The 16,830-nt window shown below is 39.3% G+C and overlaps 3 pseudogenes across 3 annotated transcripts; 2 read left to right on the forward strand and 1 right to left on the reverse strand.

Annotated features, from left to right (window-relative positions):
- Positions 1 to 2,472: 2,472 nt before the first annotated feature.
- Positions 2,473 to 5,193, forward strand: AT2G10630 (annotated as a pseudogene; the record flags this gene model as incomplete). The annotated part of the gene is made up of 1 exon: positions 2,473 to 5,193.
- Positions 5,194 to 5,959: 766 nt separating this feature from the next.
- Positions 5,960 to 8,379, forward strand: AT2G10640 (annotated as a pseudogene; the record flags this gene model as incomplete). Its single annotated transcript has 1 exon — positions 5,960 to 8,379.
- A 409-nt stretch (positions 8,380 to 8,788) lies between these two features.
- On the reverse strand, positions 8,789 to 12,316 carry AT2G10650 (annotated as a pseudogene; the record flags this gene model as incomplete). Its single annotated transcript has 1 exon — positions 8,789 to 12,316.
- Between the last annotated feature and the right edge of the window lie 4,514 nt (positions 12,317 to 16,830).

The following is a 16,830-nucleotide window of genomic DNA, read 5'->3' on the forward strand; positions in this document are numbered from 1 at the left end:
TGAGTATAGAAAAGGGTTTAGAAATCTTCTCAGGAAATCCAAAGCTTCATAAATCTTCTTCCTGTTACAAGTAGAGAATATAGAATTGAAGAGAAAAGAGAGATCTAAAGAAGAACAAGAGGAGGAAGACTTTTGGGGCGGTGAGAGCCGCATGAGACAGCCTTTTTCGTGGTTGTTTTTTAGGGTTTCCCTAAACATGTATTTATAGGGCTTCATTAGGTCAAAGGGTAGAAACGTCCTTCCATTGATTAGTAAGTGATGGGCCAAGTTTTTGGGCTTCTTGCTGCAACTTGGCGGCAAGAGGAAGGGAAGGTGTGGTCGTGCGTCCTAGTAGTCGGTGAAAGACTCGAGGGGACGCGCGGGTTCAAGTCACCTTGGTCGGCGGTTTTAAATTGATCATTTTTAAAACCGCGATTCTAGGACATGTTTTCACTCTTTGGACCATAACTTCTGACCGTCTTCATGGATTGTTTCGATTCGACTTCGACGTTAATTTTGACTCTTCTAGCTTTCCAATGACACCGAGATACCCTCATGCCGAGACCTGTAAGACCTTGGCTGGATGTAAAACATCTAAGGCACAAAAACTGTTCTGAAACGGATTTTTGTTGACTTCTACTCATTTTTGCATGAAAACTCATAATTCTTCCTTGAAGCGGAAATACTTGAAATATACCTTGAAGTGTCAGATATGGTTCAAATTACCTAGAACTACTCTCTCAAATAAGAGATCAATTGCAGTATTTTAGGATCGAATTCACGGAGTTCTTTTGTTCAAACAATGAGTTAAATGTCGAGATTCAGCTAGCATGGTATCAGTAAAAAAAAAAGAGAACAAAGTAAAAAGACAGCAGATTAACTGTGTTGTAAACGATTTAATAAAGAGCTAGGAACAGGGTATTCTTAGGAAACTATTGGTTAGTAGATCTAATGAAAGCTAGGTTGTTATCGAACCATTCTTAAACTCAAACTCTAATTATGGAATAACTGGTGGGCGTGCCGCGAAACTCCCTATATCTATAGCTAATAATAACCGGAGAAGCCGAGAAACTATCAACCTAAATATGCATTCTCAACGAGTTCAATTGTTCATCTTAGTAAATAGGTCGATTCTTATTACACACCTATAAACCAGACCCATCAAATAATAGATCCAACTATAGATACCTATGGCTGGAATATCTATTATCTGGATTCAAGATCTAGTTAATTACTCTAGATCTAGCATTAAGCATAATTAAAGATGATGAATTCTATAGATAACCTAGCAAAGGGGGCAATCTACTAAACCATATGAATCCCTAATGAGAAACCCTATCCCTAACAAGCAGACTACTCAGGCATATTGGATGAAGCAAACAACATATTTGAGTGTGAAAGCATAAACACATGAAATAGAGAAGGGGGAAGAAGGGATCTCTTCACTATATATAGATTTGAATGAAACTCTGAGAAAACAATCGATGAATAGCTTATGTCTCTCACAATAGGGTTTGCAAAGAACTTGATAAAAGACTTGATAAAAGAAACTTAGGTCTAAAAACAATATATATATAGACCCTAAAACGTCCAGGGACTAATAATGCAAATAGGAAAGTCTTCTCGGGCAAATTTGATCTTTTGTAAACTTGAAAGCATCTAGGGTTTTTGCCGGGCCGAAACTGGTGTCGATCGACACCAAGAGTGTGTCGTTCGACACTCCTCGCTGATTCCTGAACCAAAATCGTCCTTAGCTTCATTTTCCTTAGCTTTTGCTCCAAAATGTCTCCTTATCTCCATTGTTGTCCCATTGCATAGAATACATGAAAAGACACTAAAAAGACTCAAGAAATAACATAAAGACTAAAAATCTTATACCTAAAACATAGATAAAATCAGTGAAAATTGGGTAATATCAACTCCCCCAGACTTAGCTTTTGCTTGCCCTCAAGCAAAACACAAAAGCCGACACTACAAGAAAACAGGTAAACGACGACTACAATCAGCGACAACAAACAAAGTCGTAACATTATACGACTATTTGGCGACGGATTTACGACTCGCATGCGACAACACGAAAAATTATAGTTACATAGTCGTTGTTTTACGTCTATCGTATGCAGTCGGCAAAGAGTCGGCAAGTAACGACTATTTGACGATTATATTATTGAAGGGATAATGTTGTCGTTGCTTAGTCGCTAATTAACGACTATTCTACCGTCTATTTTATTTAGTCGCTAATTTGGCGACTACAGGACGACTAGACGTCTTAGTCGGCCTGTAGTCGTAGAAACGTTGCACCGTAGTCGTATATAGTAGATGGAAGACGTGTTTCGCATTGGTAAGTAGGTACACCTAATTATTTAGTTGTAGTCGTAAATTAGTCACAAAAATTGGCCTATATAATAAATGTTCACGCAACTCTTCTTTCACCAACAAATCAAAACAACAACAACATCAAAGAGAAAAAAAAAATAGTTACTTTATTGTATAATGGCGGGAAACTACAATTATGGCGGTACTGGCGGTTTCTATCGAGATTGGGTGTACAAGAGATTTGATGAAGTGACGGGGAATTTGTCAGCCGAATACGTCGCAGGAGTTGAGCAATTCATGACATTCGCTAATAGTCAGCCAATAGTACAGAGTAGTCGAGGTAAATTTCATTGTCCTTGTAGTGTATGCAAGAATGAAAAACACATCATCTCGGGTAGAAGAGTTAGTAGTCATTTGTTTAGTCATGGATTTATGCATGATTATTATGTTTGGTATAAGCATGGAGAAGAAATGAATATGGATTTAGGAACGAGTTACACGAATAGGACGTATTTTAGTGAGAATCATGAAGAAGTGGGTAATATTGTAGAAGATCCATATGTGGATATGGTGAACGATGCATTTAATTTTAACGTGGGGTATGATGATAACTATCGTCATGATGATAGTTATCAGAATGTGGAAGAACCGGTCCGTAACCATTCAAATAAGTTCTACGACTTGTTAGAAGGTGCAAATAATCCTTTGTACGATGGTTGTCGTGAAAGGCAGTCGCAATTATCCTTAGCATCTCGACTCATGCACAACAAGGCGGAGTATAATATGAATGAAAAGTTTGTGGACTCCGTTTGCGAAACGTTTACAGATTTTTTACCAGAAGAAAACCAGGCAACCACTTCACATTACCAGACCGAGAAGTTAATGCGCAATTTAGGACTTCCATATCATACGATTGATGTTTGTCAGAACAATTGTATGCTATTTTGGAAAGAAGAAGAAAAAGAAGATCAATGTCGATTTTGTGGCGCGAAAAGATGGAAGCCTAAGGACGACCGTCGAAGAACCAAAGTACCATATAGTTGTATGTGGTATCTACCTATTGGGGACCGGTTGAAGAGAATGTATCAGAGCCATAAGACAGCTGCGGCAATGCGATGGCATGCTGAGCACCAATCAAAGGAGGGAGAAATGAATCATCCTTCAGATGCAGCAGAGTGGAGATATTTCCAAGGGTTACATCCCCAGTTTGCTGAAGATCCCCGTAACGTTTATCTCGGGTTGTGTACTGATGGGTTCAATCCATTTGGCATGTCTCGTAATCATTCGTTGTGGCCTGTGATCCTAACTCCTTATAATTTACCCCCTGGTATGTGCATGAATACAGAGTACTTATTTCTTACCATTCTGAATTCTGGTCCAAATCATCCTCGAGCTAGTCTTGATGTCTTCCTCCAACCTCTTATTGAGGAGTTAAAAGAGTTGTGGTCTACTGGAGTCGATGCGTACGATGTTTCATTGAGTCAGAATTTTAATCTAAAAGCAGTACTACTGTGGACGATTAGCGACTTTCCGGCGTATAGCATGTTATCAGGATGGACTACTCAGTTTTGTAAATGTAGTATGTTCGAAGATTATCTTTCTGCGAAATATCCATGCTTGCCCGAAAAAGAACTCTACGCGAGAAGAGCGGAAGAATATCATCTATGGGTTAAAGAATATGTAAGTCTACATCAATTTTGGTTCATTCGAAAGGTGATCATTTAATATATACTAATTGATCATTCGAAAGGTGATCATTTAATATATACTAACTGGAACACTACTTCTCCATTTCCTACTTGGGTTCAAGAGATTGTGCAAGGACCTTTGAACAAGGTTAAAACTTGGCCAATGTATTTCACAAGAGGATATTTGTTTCATACGCAAAATCACGGCACTGGAAGAAAGACATGTAACTATGGGGTCTGTGTTAAAGGTGAAAATTACGCTGATTCATCTGATGAAGCGGATTTCTACGGTACCTTAACTAATATTATAGAACTCGAGGATGAGCGTATCGTCTATTTGAGGATCACACTTTTTAAGTGTAAGTGGTATGACCCAAAGATCGGGAGAGGCACTCGACGAAGCCATAGTGGCGTTGTAGACATTCTATCTACGAGGAAATACAATAAATACGAGCAATTTATTCTTGGTACGTAATTATTCTTAAGTCCAAAATACGTTTCTTTTTTAATTATTAATAATCTATCTTTGATATATGTATACAGGATCTCAAGCAGATCAAGTTTGTTATATTCCGTATCCATATACGAAGAAACCAAAGAACATTTGGCTCAATGTTCTAAAAGTCAATCCGAGGGGAAACATTTCTGGAGAATATGAAAACAATGATCCAACTCTTTTGCAAACAAGAAAATGATGATGATGTTTTGCTCACTACAATTGAAGATCTTGTTCTTGAAACTCCGGTAGCCAACTTAAACCCAATAATCCTTGATTACGATGTCGGGGATGCTGAACCAGAAGACGAATTCCGATGTAATTTATCGTCCTCGGACGAAGATGAAGTAGAAGATGAAGATGTATAACTGTGTTAATATATGTATAATTATTTGAATAAATGTTAGAATGAATTTTGTTTCATAATATCATTGAACTTTTTTATGATATACAAATATTTCTTCACATTTATAATTATATCAATTTAAAAGTGACTATGATGCGACTAATGAGCGACGAAGATAAGTTTTATTGGGCTTCTAAACGTTGAAATCCAAACCCATTAAAATCGGCGAAAAAACGACGACTATTATGCGATACCTGTTTGATATGTTGGGCTTTAAAATTTCGAGGCCCAAACCCATTAGTATAGGCGTCTATATTGCGACTAAATACCGAGACAAGTTTGTTTTGTGGGCTTCTTAATTTCGGGGCCCAAACCCATTATTATCGGCGACAATATTGCGACTATTGGCCGACAGATGTTTGGTATTTTGGGCTTCTAAATGTTGAAGCCCAAACCCAGTAATATTTTATGACAAAGATGCTACTATGTTCCGACAAGTTTTGATTTGTTGGGCTTTGAAATTTTGAAACCCAAACCCAGTATAATTGCCGACAAAATTATGACTATTCAACGATACTTTTTTGATTAGTTGGGCTTCAAAATTTTGAGGCCCAAACCCAAATGAATATGCGACAATTATGCGACTATTATGCGACTTCTATTGTGTTGAAAACCCTAAATCGAGTCATTTCTCTTCGAGCCAAACACTTACCCATTTCTTCTTCTTCTTCTTCTTCTTCGTCTCGAAAACCCTAATCCCCAATTCTCTTTCTAAGATCGATCCTTTCTCCTTCTAGATCGATCTTCTTCTTCTTCTGCTAAGATCGATCGATCTTCTTCGATCTCTCACCTTAAACCTATTCGATCCAACCTCCTCTTCTTCTTCTTCTTCGTCTCGAAAACCCTAATCCCGAGAACTCTTTCTAAGATCGATCCTTTCTCCTTCTAGATCGATCTTCTTCTTCTTCTGCTACGATCGATCGATCTTCTTCGATCTCTCACCTTCAAACTCTTTGATCTGCTTCGTCGTCTTCTTCTTCTTCTCTTTAATCTCTTCATTTGGCTCACTATCATGCCTATCGCCGGTCGAGGTGGCTCCCGGAAGCGTAAGACGACGCCGAACGTCACTCAGAGAGCCGGCGCTGGCGGTTCAAGTTCCAGCGACGGAGCCGGCTCAACAACATGGACCTTCAACGTCTGCACCCCACGTCCGCAACTATCCACCGCCTCTGCAACTCTTCCAGAACTCAACGACTCAACCACAACATCAAGCTCCTCTGCCTCTATCTAAAGAGGTCCACTACACTCCGCCGCCAACAGCGCCATCTCAGCAAACTCCTCCTTAGTCGCGAGATTCAGACGCTCCAGGAAACAGTCACCCGTCGTCTCAAGGGAACAACTTCCAAGAGGAAGTTCCTGGGACGTTGCCGGAGCTACAAGAAGACTCGGCGTTGGCTCTGCAATCGACACTCTCTGTGCCAAACAGGGAGCAGTGGTGTTGTGTCTTGTCTCCAATTCCCAAACCTAAAACCGACTGGTATGTTCTCTTCCTCTATTTTATTCTAGTGTTCTTAGCCTGTGTAGTGTAATTCGTGTTATGGTCTGTAGAATGGCTTGTTAGGGTTTGTGTAACATAGTAGAATCTGCCTTTGTTCTAAACTCGTGTGTGATCTTGTTAAGTTCTTCACTTTGTCTATAATCTTGTTAGGTTATTTATTGTGTTCTGTGGTGAATCATGAACATAATTGTGGAACATTTGTTGATTGTTGAACTTAGCATGTTTTCGGCTTTGACATTGAGGATCTGTCTTTGTTCTATACTTGTCTATGTATCTTGTTAAGTTCTTTATTGTGTTCTGTTGTGAATCATGAACATAATTGTGGAACATTTGTTGATTATTGAACTTAGCATGTTTTCGGCTTTGACATTGAGGATCTGTCTTTGTTCTATACTTGTCTATAATCTTGTTAAGTTCTTTATTGTGTTCTGTTGTGAATCATGAACATAATTGTGGAACATTTGTTGATTGTTGAACTTAGCATGTTTTCGGCTTTGACAATGAGGATCTGTCTTTGTTCTATACTTGTCTATACTTGTTCTTTACTCTCTATGATCTTGTTATGTTGACTATTGTGTTCTGTGTGTGATCTTGTCGGCTTATACTTGTCTAGAATCTTGTAGAATCTGCCTTTGTTCAATTATATAGTCTGCTGTAGTTGTAGTGTTTTGGATTTTAAACATGTTTACTTTCTGTCTGTGTTGCATGTGTTTGGAGGTTTACTCGCGACAGAGGATCTAAATTGGTTAGAAAGATCACACGGATTTTTACTCAAAAGTTCAATGCTCCCTACTATAATTGGTCTTGTGTGCCATTGGATAAAAGAGAAAGATTGTTTTTAGAGTTTGAGGTAAGCTTCTTGTATTTCTCCAACTTTCATTAGACTGTACTATTTAATCTGTCATTTGTTCACTAACTTCACACTTTTTTGTAGAAAACTCACCATTAGGATCCCTTAATAACAGGGACAGTCCAATACTACTTCAATGAGATCGTTAAGAGGCGCTTGAAGGACATGGTTAGCACCGCAAGGAGAACTCGAGAGCAGCCTCCATGGATTGGAGAAACTCTGTGGGGAACCATGTGCGACTACTGGGACACTGAAGAGGCACAGAAAAGGAGTAAGACATATTCCAAAGCTCGTCTCTCTGACCGTAACGGTCTCGGTCCTCACGTCCACTACTCTGGGCCAAAGTCTTTCCAAGAAATCCAAGATGAATTGGTAAGTGTTTCTGCAATCTTCCCATGTGTTTTAGTGATGTTCGTTTAACTGTGTGTGATGTTTAGTCTGTTGATAGTAATGAAGCTTGTGATCTGTGTTTGCAGGAAGAAAAAATGGGAAGACATGTCCCTCTTGGTGAGGTGTTCATCCAGACACACACTAAGTCGGATGGGACTTATGTTGATCAGAAGGCAGAGAAGATTGCTCTGGCGTATGAGCAGAATGTGAGAGAGAAGTTGTCTGAACTAGAGGCGGCTGCTTCTGCTGTGTCTGATGGCTCTTCACATCCTCGGGATCTCACACTAGATGAGTATGCAGCCATATTTCTCGAGGTAAGATGTTCTTTGTCTTTTTCAGAGTCTTAGAGACATTTAGGATCTGTCACTAATTATCTTCCTCTTTATTTCTTGCAGTCCACAGAAAAGGATGCAAGAGGCAATCCTTATGGACTTGGCTGTCTTAAAGAAACTCTAGGCAGTGCCAACCGCCAACTCCCCGGAGACTCAACCTTTAAAGCCTTAGAAGAACGGCTGCAGAAAGCTCAGCGGCAAATTGAAGAACATGCTGCATATAACGAGAAGCGAGATGCTGAGATTGCTGCCCGAGAAGCCGAGACAGCCCGAGTCACAACTGAGCAAAAGGACAAGCTCGAGCACTTGTCCTTAGTCGAGAAGTATCTCCGCCAAGCCGATCCGCAGTTCTTGGACTTCATTGCCACACACTCTTCCACATCCCTAGAGCGTATCCCAATTACTCCCCCATCTAATGATCCATAGAATTTAGGTTTCCAAACACTAGTTGTATCTTTCAATAAGTTGTATGTTTGAACAAGATAATTTTATGTTTTGAACTTGATTTTCAATATATAAGCAGTGTTTTCATATTGTATAGCATATCAATAACAAACAAGAACAATCGATGAACAAACAAGAACAAACAAGAAACCCATCACCTGATGACCAAATCTTTATTCGGACCAAACTATTAGTCGCAAAAAAGTAGTAAATAAGTAGCACTATAGTCGCTCAATAGTCGTCAATTAGTCACATAACTTTACGACAATCATAAGACTAAACAAATTAGTCATAAAAGAATCATAAAACAGACGTCCAATAGTCGTATATACTTATACGACTATGTTATGACAAAAAGTTTCAAATCCTTGGTAAAGTACTTTTAATCGTCAAAGAGTCGTCGAATAGTCGTAAACATATTTACGACTATTTTACGACAACTGGAAACATACCCAGGGTTTAGAATATTTAATCGCAACATAGTCGTAATGTCGTCGTACACAATTAACGACTACGAAACAACTACATGTTCTCACACGCTCTGTACAGTACAAATAATCGTAGGATAGTCGTCAATTAGTCGCCGACATAGTACGACTACGTAACGACGATTTTTCACTGTTTAGTCAGTTGTCGTATTATTATCGTTGACCAACGACTAATTAACGACTACTGTTTTTAGCGACTATGGATTAATGACTACAGTCATTAGTCGCAAATTAGTCGTATTAGCTTTAGTTACGACTACTAAACGACTGACTTGTAGGTCGTCAATCACCTGTTTTCTTGTAGTGCGAACCCGTGGAAGAGGTTTTGAAAACAAAGGAACTCCCAACATTCTCTAACCTATTGCCATGATCATTCAAACTAAGTCCATATTCCTAACAAGTCTAATCAAATCCTAACCAACATGTACTTCTCTGCAAGCTTACAAAACATTCTAGATTCCATACCTAAGTTCCACAATTATATCCACCAAGCTTTCATCACTGGGTCTCATCAAACAAGCCAACATTCAAGATCCTTCTAGACTCATTCTGTATTATACCATGATAAATTGACCGTTCTTTATATTTTTTTTTCTTTTTCGGTGTTCTTTCTCTCTCCTAGACTTATTCTTTTTAGAGAGTAAACAAAGGGGAACTCGCATACTGGATCGACACCCTCGACATTTTTCCAACCTTTATAATTGATCATTCCAAATAATGTATAATAATGGGGTCATAGGAAACATTCCTACCCCTATACACTATCTGAAAGTTGTTTCAATCTCTCATTATATATTTTTTTTTCTTTTTATAAGAGGAGAGGAACATATTCTTTTTATCACATTGGTCTTAATATCCGGTATGAACAAGGAGTCAAGATCTATGAATACTAACTGTTTGAAGAGGTAAAAGGAAGAGCAGTGAGATTAGCTCTAGCCTTAGTGGTTGAGTTAGAAACTAGGATATCCTCAAGTTTGTTGGTTTGCCATCTAGATTTTCCATTAGTCGGATTGACTCGAACCTACAACACTCATCAATCAGGCAATAAACAAGAGAAATATAGATCATGATTCCTAACTAAACTAAAGAAAACGTTTTTTTTTTTTTTTTCTTTTTGAAAGAAAATAAAAGAAATAACCAAAATAACTGCAAAATAAGAAACAAAAATAAAAGCATCATTAGTACGAACCTCCCCCAGACTTAAACGATAGTGTCTCCAGTGGCATTCAAATCCAGAGAAAGCAGGAAAATAAAATCAAAAATAAAAGAAAAGAAAAGAAAAGGAAAAGAAAAATCTAACCAACGGGTTGCCTCCCACTAAGCGCTTGTTTTGAGTCAATAGCTTGACTTGGCGGAGTTCAGGATGTGGGTGGAGTGGTGGTGGAGGATTGATGCTGCCTCCTAGCCTTCCAAGGCGGTGCGTAAATGGATCTGGTTGGAGCCGCTTCTCTTGTCGATCGACACTCAGGGGTGTGTCGATCGACACTCTTCTCGTCACCTACAAAAACAACAGGAGAAACAAGCTTTCGAGGAACTCTAGGTTTGTTATCTTGTGAAGCAGTCTTCGATTAATCCAAAGAAGTAATCAAAGATAAAATAGGAGAAGAGATAGAAGAGAACTTATCACATAGGTCCTCAAGTGGTGTGGGCTGGAGAGAGTGTGTAGAATCATCTGTCTGTGAAACCCGAGGGTGTCGATTGACAGGGGTAGTGGTGTCGGTCGACACCGGTGCTCTTCAACTCTCATTGGTGAGTTGAACGTGTTGGAGCATTGTGTGTGGCTTTGTGGTGGGATTATGATCTGTCTGAGGAGGTATGTCTGTGCTGGAAGCAATGCAATTGATAGGTTTAGTAAGCTCTGAACCATCCATGCCAAACTCCATCTCCAAATCACAAACCTTGAGAGAGATTCTCCCTCTCTTCACATCAAACCTCGCACCAGTTATAGCTAGGAATGCTTTTCCAAGGATAAGGGGATCTTTGGGTTCCTTCTCGTAGTCCAGGACCACAAAATCAGAAGGGATAACAGAGTTACCAACCTTAACAGGAACATCTTAAAGGATTACCGTAGTTCCTCTGAAAGCAGCTTTGAGGAAAGGAGGTCTCCTGGAAAGCAGACTTTGGAGTGTAGTTGGAGGAACCCTAGTTCCTTGTAAACCTGTTGCCACTGAAGTTGCCCTATGGCTGCCCAAACTTCCTCTATCCCTGACCATCTATGTAGAAGACTTCTTCCTCTGACTCAGGCTCAGGCTCAATAGTCTCTTCCTCAGCTGCAAAGTGGACATGATTCTTCCCTATGAGTAAGTTATGAACCGAATCGAGCTTAGCATTCACCTCTGCCATTTGATTTCCTGAAATAGCTCCAGTAATCTTCTTCCTCTCAAAATCAACATTCTTGGTACTGTTGCTGCAAGCAAGGTTCTCTATCAGGGCTGTAGCATCAGCTGGGTAACGTGTATTGAAGTTACCATTGCTCGCTGCATCTAGAGCCATCTAGTATCTCCAATCAACTCCTCTGAAAAAGGTACCTAGAAGTTGTACCTCACTGAAACCATGATGTGGACAATCTCGTTGGTACTCCTTGAAACGAACCCAAGCAGCCTTGAAAGCTTCAACTGGACCATGTGTGAAGGTAGACAACTTGTTTCTCAACTCCTCAGACTTAGCATCATCGTAAAAATTGTTCAAGAAGGCTATCTTGATGCTTCTCCAAGTGAATAAGGGAAGAGCTTGCACAGTAGGTAGTCCTCTGAGACTATTAGCCTTGATGCTCAGAACAAGGTCCTCAAATCGCTTAATATGATCCATTGGCTGCTCATGAGATAAGCCATGGAAAGAATGCTGACCAACTAAAGCAAAGTAGCTAGGCTTTAGCTCATAGTCGTTTCTCTGGAATTGTGGGGGTACAATCGCTGATCGATTAGCATAGAACAGGTCTAGCCTGTTGAAATCCCCAAGAGTACGACGTGGTTCTGCAGATGGAGGAATAGCTGCAGGAATCTGGTGTTGGTGTCGAACGACACCTCTGTTGTGTTGTTCAACACCAATTGCATCCGCGTTCTACTCCCGATGGTGTCGATCAACACCCAGTTGGTGTCGCTCAACACCGAGCCCTACTGCATCTCTAACAGCTAATTGCGCATTGAGGCGCGCTTGATCCTCATTGGCGTCCTCAGGTAGGATGAGTCCATGATCATCCAATCTCTGACCAGCCTCATTGTAGGCTTGCCCATCCTCATCTCTCAAAACTCCTTCAGCATCATCTCTGATGACTCTGTCAGCCATTGCTAATTTCTGAGTTTTTCGGTTGGTGCGTTCAAGTTTTCCCAAGTCCAAAACAAACAAGTTGATAAGCTCGTTCTGTTTTGTGCTCCTTGTTTGCCTAGGCATACACCTGAAACACAGAAAAGAAGAAAACAAGAAACGCATGAGTAACAAAATAGAAGTAAAAACTAGACGAAATCTCTAAACAAAACTCAATGATGATTCCCAAGAATTCCGGCAACGGCGCCAAGTTTGATATAATTCAAATTACATAGAACTACTCTCTCAAATAAGACATCAATTACGGTATTTTAGGATCAAATTCACAGAGTTCTTTTGTTCAAACAATGAGTTAAATGTCGAGATTAAGCTAGCAGGGTATCAGTGAAAATAAAAGAGAACAAAGTAAAAAGACAGCAGATTGATTGTGTTGTAAACGATTTAATAAAGAGCTAGGAACAGGGTATTCTCAGGAAACTATTGGTTAGTAGATCTAATGAAAGCTAGGTTGTTATCAAACCATTCTTAAACTCAAACTCTAATTATGGAATAACCGGTGGGTGTGACGCGAAACTCCCTATATCTATAGCTAATAATAACCGGAGAAGCCGAGAAACTATCAACCTTAATATGCATTCTCAACGAGTTCAATTGTTCATCTTAGTAAATAGACCGATTCTTATTACACACTTATAAACCAGACTCATCAAATAATAGATCCAACTATAGATACCTATGGCTGGAATATCTATTGTCTGGATTCAAGATCTAGTTAATTACTCTAGATCTAGCATTAAGCATAATTAAAGATGAAGAATTCTATAGATAACCTAGCAAAGGGGGCAATCTACTAAACCATATGAATCCCTAATGAGAAACTTTATTCCTAACAAGCAGACTACTCAGACATATTGGATGAAGCAAACAACATATTTGAGTGTGAAAGCATAAACACAGTAAATGGAGAAGGGGAAAGAAGGGATCTCTTCACTGTATATCGATTTGAATGAAACTCTGAGAAAACAATCGATGAATAGCTTATGTCTCTCACAATAGGGTTTGCAAAGAACTTGATAAAAGACTTGATAAAAGAAACTTAGGTCTAAAAACAATATATATAGACCCTAAAAACGTCCAGAGACTAATAATGCAAATAGGGAAGTCTTCTAGGGCAAATTTGATCTTCTATAAACTTGAAAGCGTCTACGGTTTTTGCAGGGCCGAAACTGGTGTCGATCGACACCAAGAGTGTGTCAATCGACACTCCTCGCTGATTCCTGAACCAAAATCGTACTTAGCTTCCTTTTTCTTAGCTTTTGCTCCAAAATGTCTCCTTATCTCCATTGTTGTCCCATTGCATAGAATACCTGAAAAGACACTAAAAACACTCGAGAAATAACATAAAAACTCAAAATCTTATACCTAAAACATAGATAAAAGCAGTGAAAATCAGGTTATATCAGTGTCCTTTAACTCTTGATTTCTCCATGGAAAACCTAAAAAAAACATAGTAAAAGTGGGCAAAAATACGATGTTATCACTAGGCAGTCAAGATGTGTATATAAGCAACTAAGTCAAGCTAGATGTGTAATGAAGGTGGGTTTCTAGTAATAATCCGAAATCAAGTTTCAAACTATAAAAATGTGAACTAAAGTGCCCTACTCGATCATAGGGTCGAGTAGAACCAAGCATGCAACATATTCAAGTACTAACAGGTAACTCAAAAGGATGAAAGTAAATAAGAGGTGAATGAAATGCAATAAAAGGGTGAAGGCAAATAAGCAAATAAATCTAAGAAGAATAGAAGTCCTAAGGATGGATTCATTGATATGGGCATATCTAGGGTCTATAAGGTGGCTAATAGACGAAAGGCAAATACCTCATAACTTTACCACTTCCTAATCTCAACTCTCGTTAATGAAACATAGCAAAGCAGGCATTAAGCAACAATCTATTAAAGTCAATAAGCAGTCTAAACATCCAATCTCTTGGGCTAGAATATACAAATCTCTGGAATTAGTAGAACAAGCATTCCATTCATCTTTTGGATGCTGGAATACCTTGGAGAGAATTCTAATTGATCAGAAAGAAATAAGGATTAGGCCCAACTAATCCAAAAGGGATCTAACCTAACCTTAACCACCTGACAAACCTCGAATTTACCCTAATCTAATCCACCCTCAATAACCGTAATCACCACTCTAGCAACATAATCAAGAACACAAACCTAGAAATTACTCTAAACATATCAAAATGTAGATCTAAACAAGATAAACAACTTGAGAGTACGAGTAATTAAGGTTCAAAGATTCTAAAACACAAAGAAAAACTAGAGGATAAAAGCTTGGTCCTTTGGGCAAACCCCAAAGTGACCTATTTATAATAAAATCCCGAAAACCCTAAATTCACTAGAAGACAAGAGACTTGAGGCAGTTTGGATGAATGCTCGACCCTTGGGGATTGAGTGATAGGGTGCCACAAAGATTGCGCCTTTGCCTCTATGATTCGAGTGATTAATTGGTCGAGTAGTTGCTTCTTCCTCTCCTCTTCTTATGCTCAACTGTCTGGTTGAGTGGGGAATGAGGAGGATCTAAAGGCTCTTTGATCGCTCAACAAGTCAGAGGTAGAGTAGAGGATCGAGTAGAGGGTCGAGTGATTGTCTACTGCTTCCTCTATAGCTGCTTTGATAGAGTGACTGGTCGAGTAGCTGCTCTGCTGCTTCCCTTCTGGTAATGATAGAATAGTGGGTTGAGTAAACTGCTTTTACACCTGAAAACACACCAAAACATGCAATAAGTATGCAGACTGATCTCGTGTTTTCTTGTAGCGCAAGATCGTTGGAACCATCATCGACGCTGAAATGGAAGTGATGGTCATGGCGCTGAAGGAACCCTTCGGTGTGACCAAGAACAACACTGTGTTGGTAGGTGACAAGTCTAACTCTTGTGCTGTTTTCTTCTTGCTGTGCCACCTCTAGAGCTACAAGGCATGTGATATGTCTATAATTTGCATGTTTTCAGTGTTCATTCATCATCGTTTTGAGTCCAGTTTATATCATTCATCACTATTTTATATCATTTCTCATCATTCTTGCATACTTTGCATGATTATGATAGCTTTGCATACATATTGCATTTCTGAGTTGTTTTCAGGTGATTTGACCTGTTTGCGAGCAAATTGGAAGAAGCGAGCCAGAACCAGAAGACATACTTGACCCCCTGGTCGAGTATCATCACTCACCACCAACACCATCACTCGACCAAGCACTCGATCACATCTTCATAATCTACTCAAATCCGCACTCAACCAGACAAGCTAAGCACAAGGAAGAGAAGAGGAGAAGAAGAAGTGTTTGGAAGCGGCCTGGAGCTCCACCGGATCACGAAGCCCATCTCGGCCCATTATCACTCTATGGGCCGGGCGATTAGGTTACTGGCCCGTCTACTATCATTTTATTTCGTTTTCTATAAATAGGTGTCAGAGGGTTTTGTCCTGGGACATCTAGTCGACATTGAGTTTTTGCTTCTGTTTTATTTTCTGTTTTACTCTGGTTGCGCCGCTGTTGCTTCTGCAACCTGTAATTCGAGATTTTTCCAAGTTATTCAGATTCCGCATTTGATTTTACCTGTCATCTTGTTTCTCTACTCTTTATCTCTTTACTTATGCAATATACTTGTTTACATGCGTTTATGTCTTTGAGCATGTTGTCTGAGTAGTGACATAGAGTTCTTAAGGATGGGATAGAATGGTTGTGGAATCCTTAGTCTGTAGAATGGTTAAGTTTTAGAATTGATTGAATCCCTTCAGGACTAGTTGTGTTTACTGCTTATTTCTTTCTGATCAACTAGAATTCGATCCAAAGCATTCCCGTACCCAGAAGGTGTTCGATGGAATGCTTGATCTACTAGTTCCTGAGATATTCGTCTCTATCCCAAGGGATTGGCCGTTTAGAGCGATTATTGACTTTATCAGTCTGTTCTTATTGCCTGCATAATTAGATTCCGTTAATGGGAATTAGTCTGGGCTAGCTTTCCTTGAGGATTTCTATCACGGGAGTGAATTTATCTTTTGTTGAACCTGTTGTCTAGGGATAGCTTGATTGCGCTTGTTAACCTTTCGAATAGGCTAGGATACCACTCTATTTGATTTCCCCATCCTTAGGAATTTCTCGTCTATCTGATTTCTCTGTTTTATTGTTATCGCTTAATCGTTCTTATTGCATGTTTCTTAGTTTTTGCAATTACTAGACCAACTTATTCGACCACACCCAGTGTCTGGCAACAGACTGTGCAGTCGAGTACAATTGTCTCATTTTCTGCCAGTTACTCGACCACATCCTGCCTCTGGCATCGGCCAGTTGTAGTCGAGTGATTTTAGTAATTCTGATACTATTTCTGTTTTCTGCATGTTCGCTTAGGGCTGTTAGAAACCTCAAAACCGTTATTGCTTGGTTTGACTTAGTGACTTCTGATCACATCTCATCTGTTTGCATCACAACTGATTGGATTGACACCTAAAATACTACAACGACATGATTGGTGTTTTAGGATAATTGATTAAAAATCTATTATCAATTTGGCGTCGTTGCCAATTGGGTGTTTGTTTGCTATATTTGAGATTTCAGAATATTTAAGATCAAGTTCTTTTTCATTTTACTGAAAATTACTAACTTTGTGTTT

Source organism: Arabidopsis thaliana, chromosome 2 (assembly GCF_000001735.4).
Source record: "Arabidopsis thaliana chromosome 2, partial sequence".
NCBI lineage: Eukaryota > Viridiplantae > Streptophyta > Magnoliopsida > Brassicales > Brassicaceae > Arabidopsis > Arabidopsis thaliana.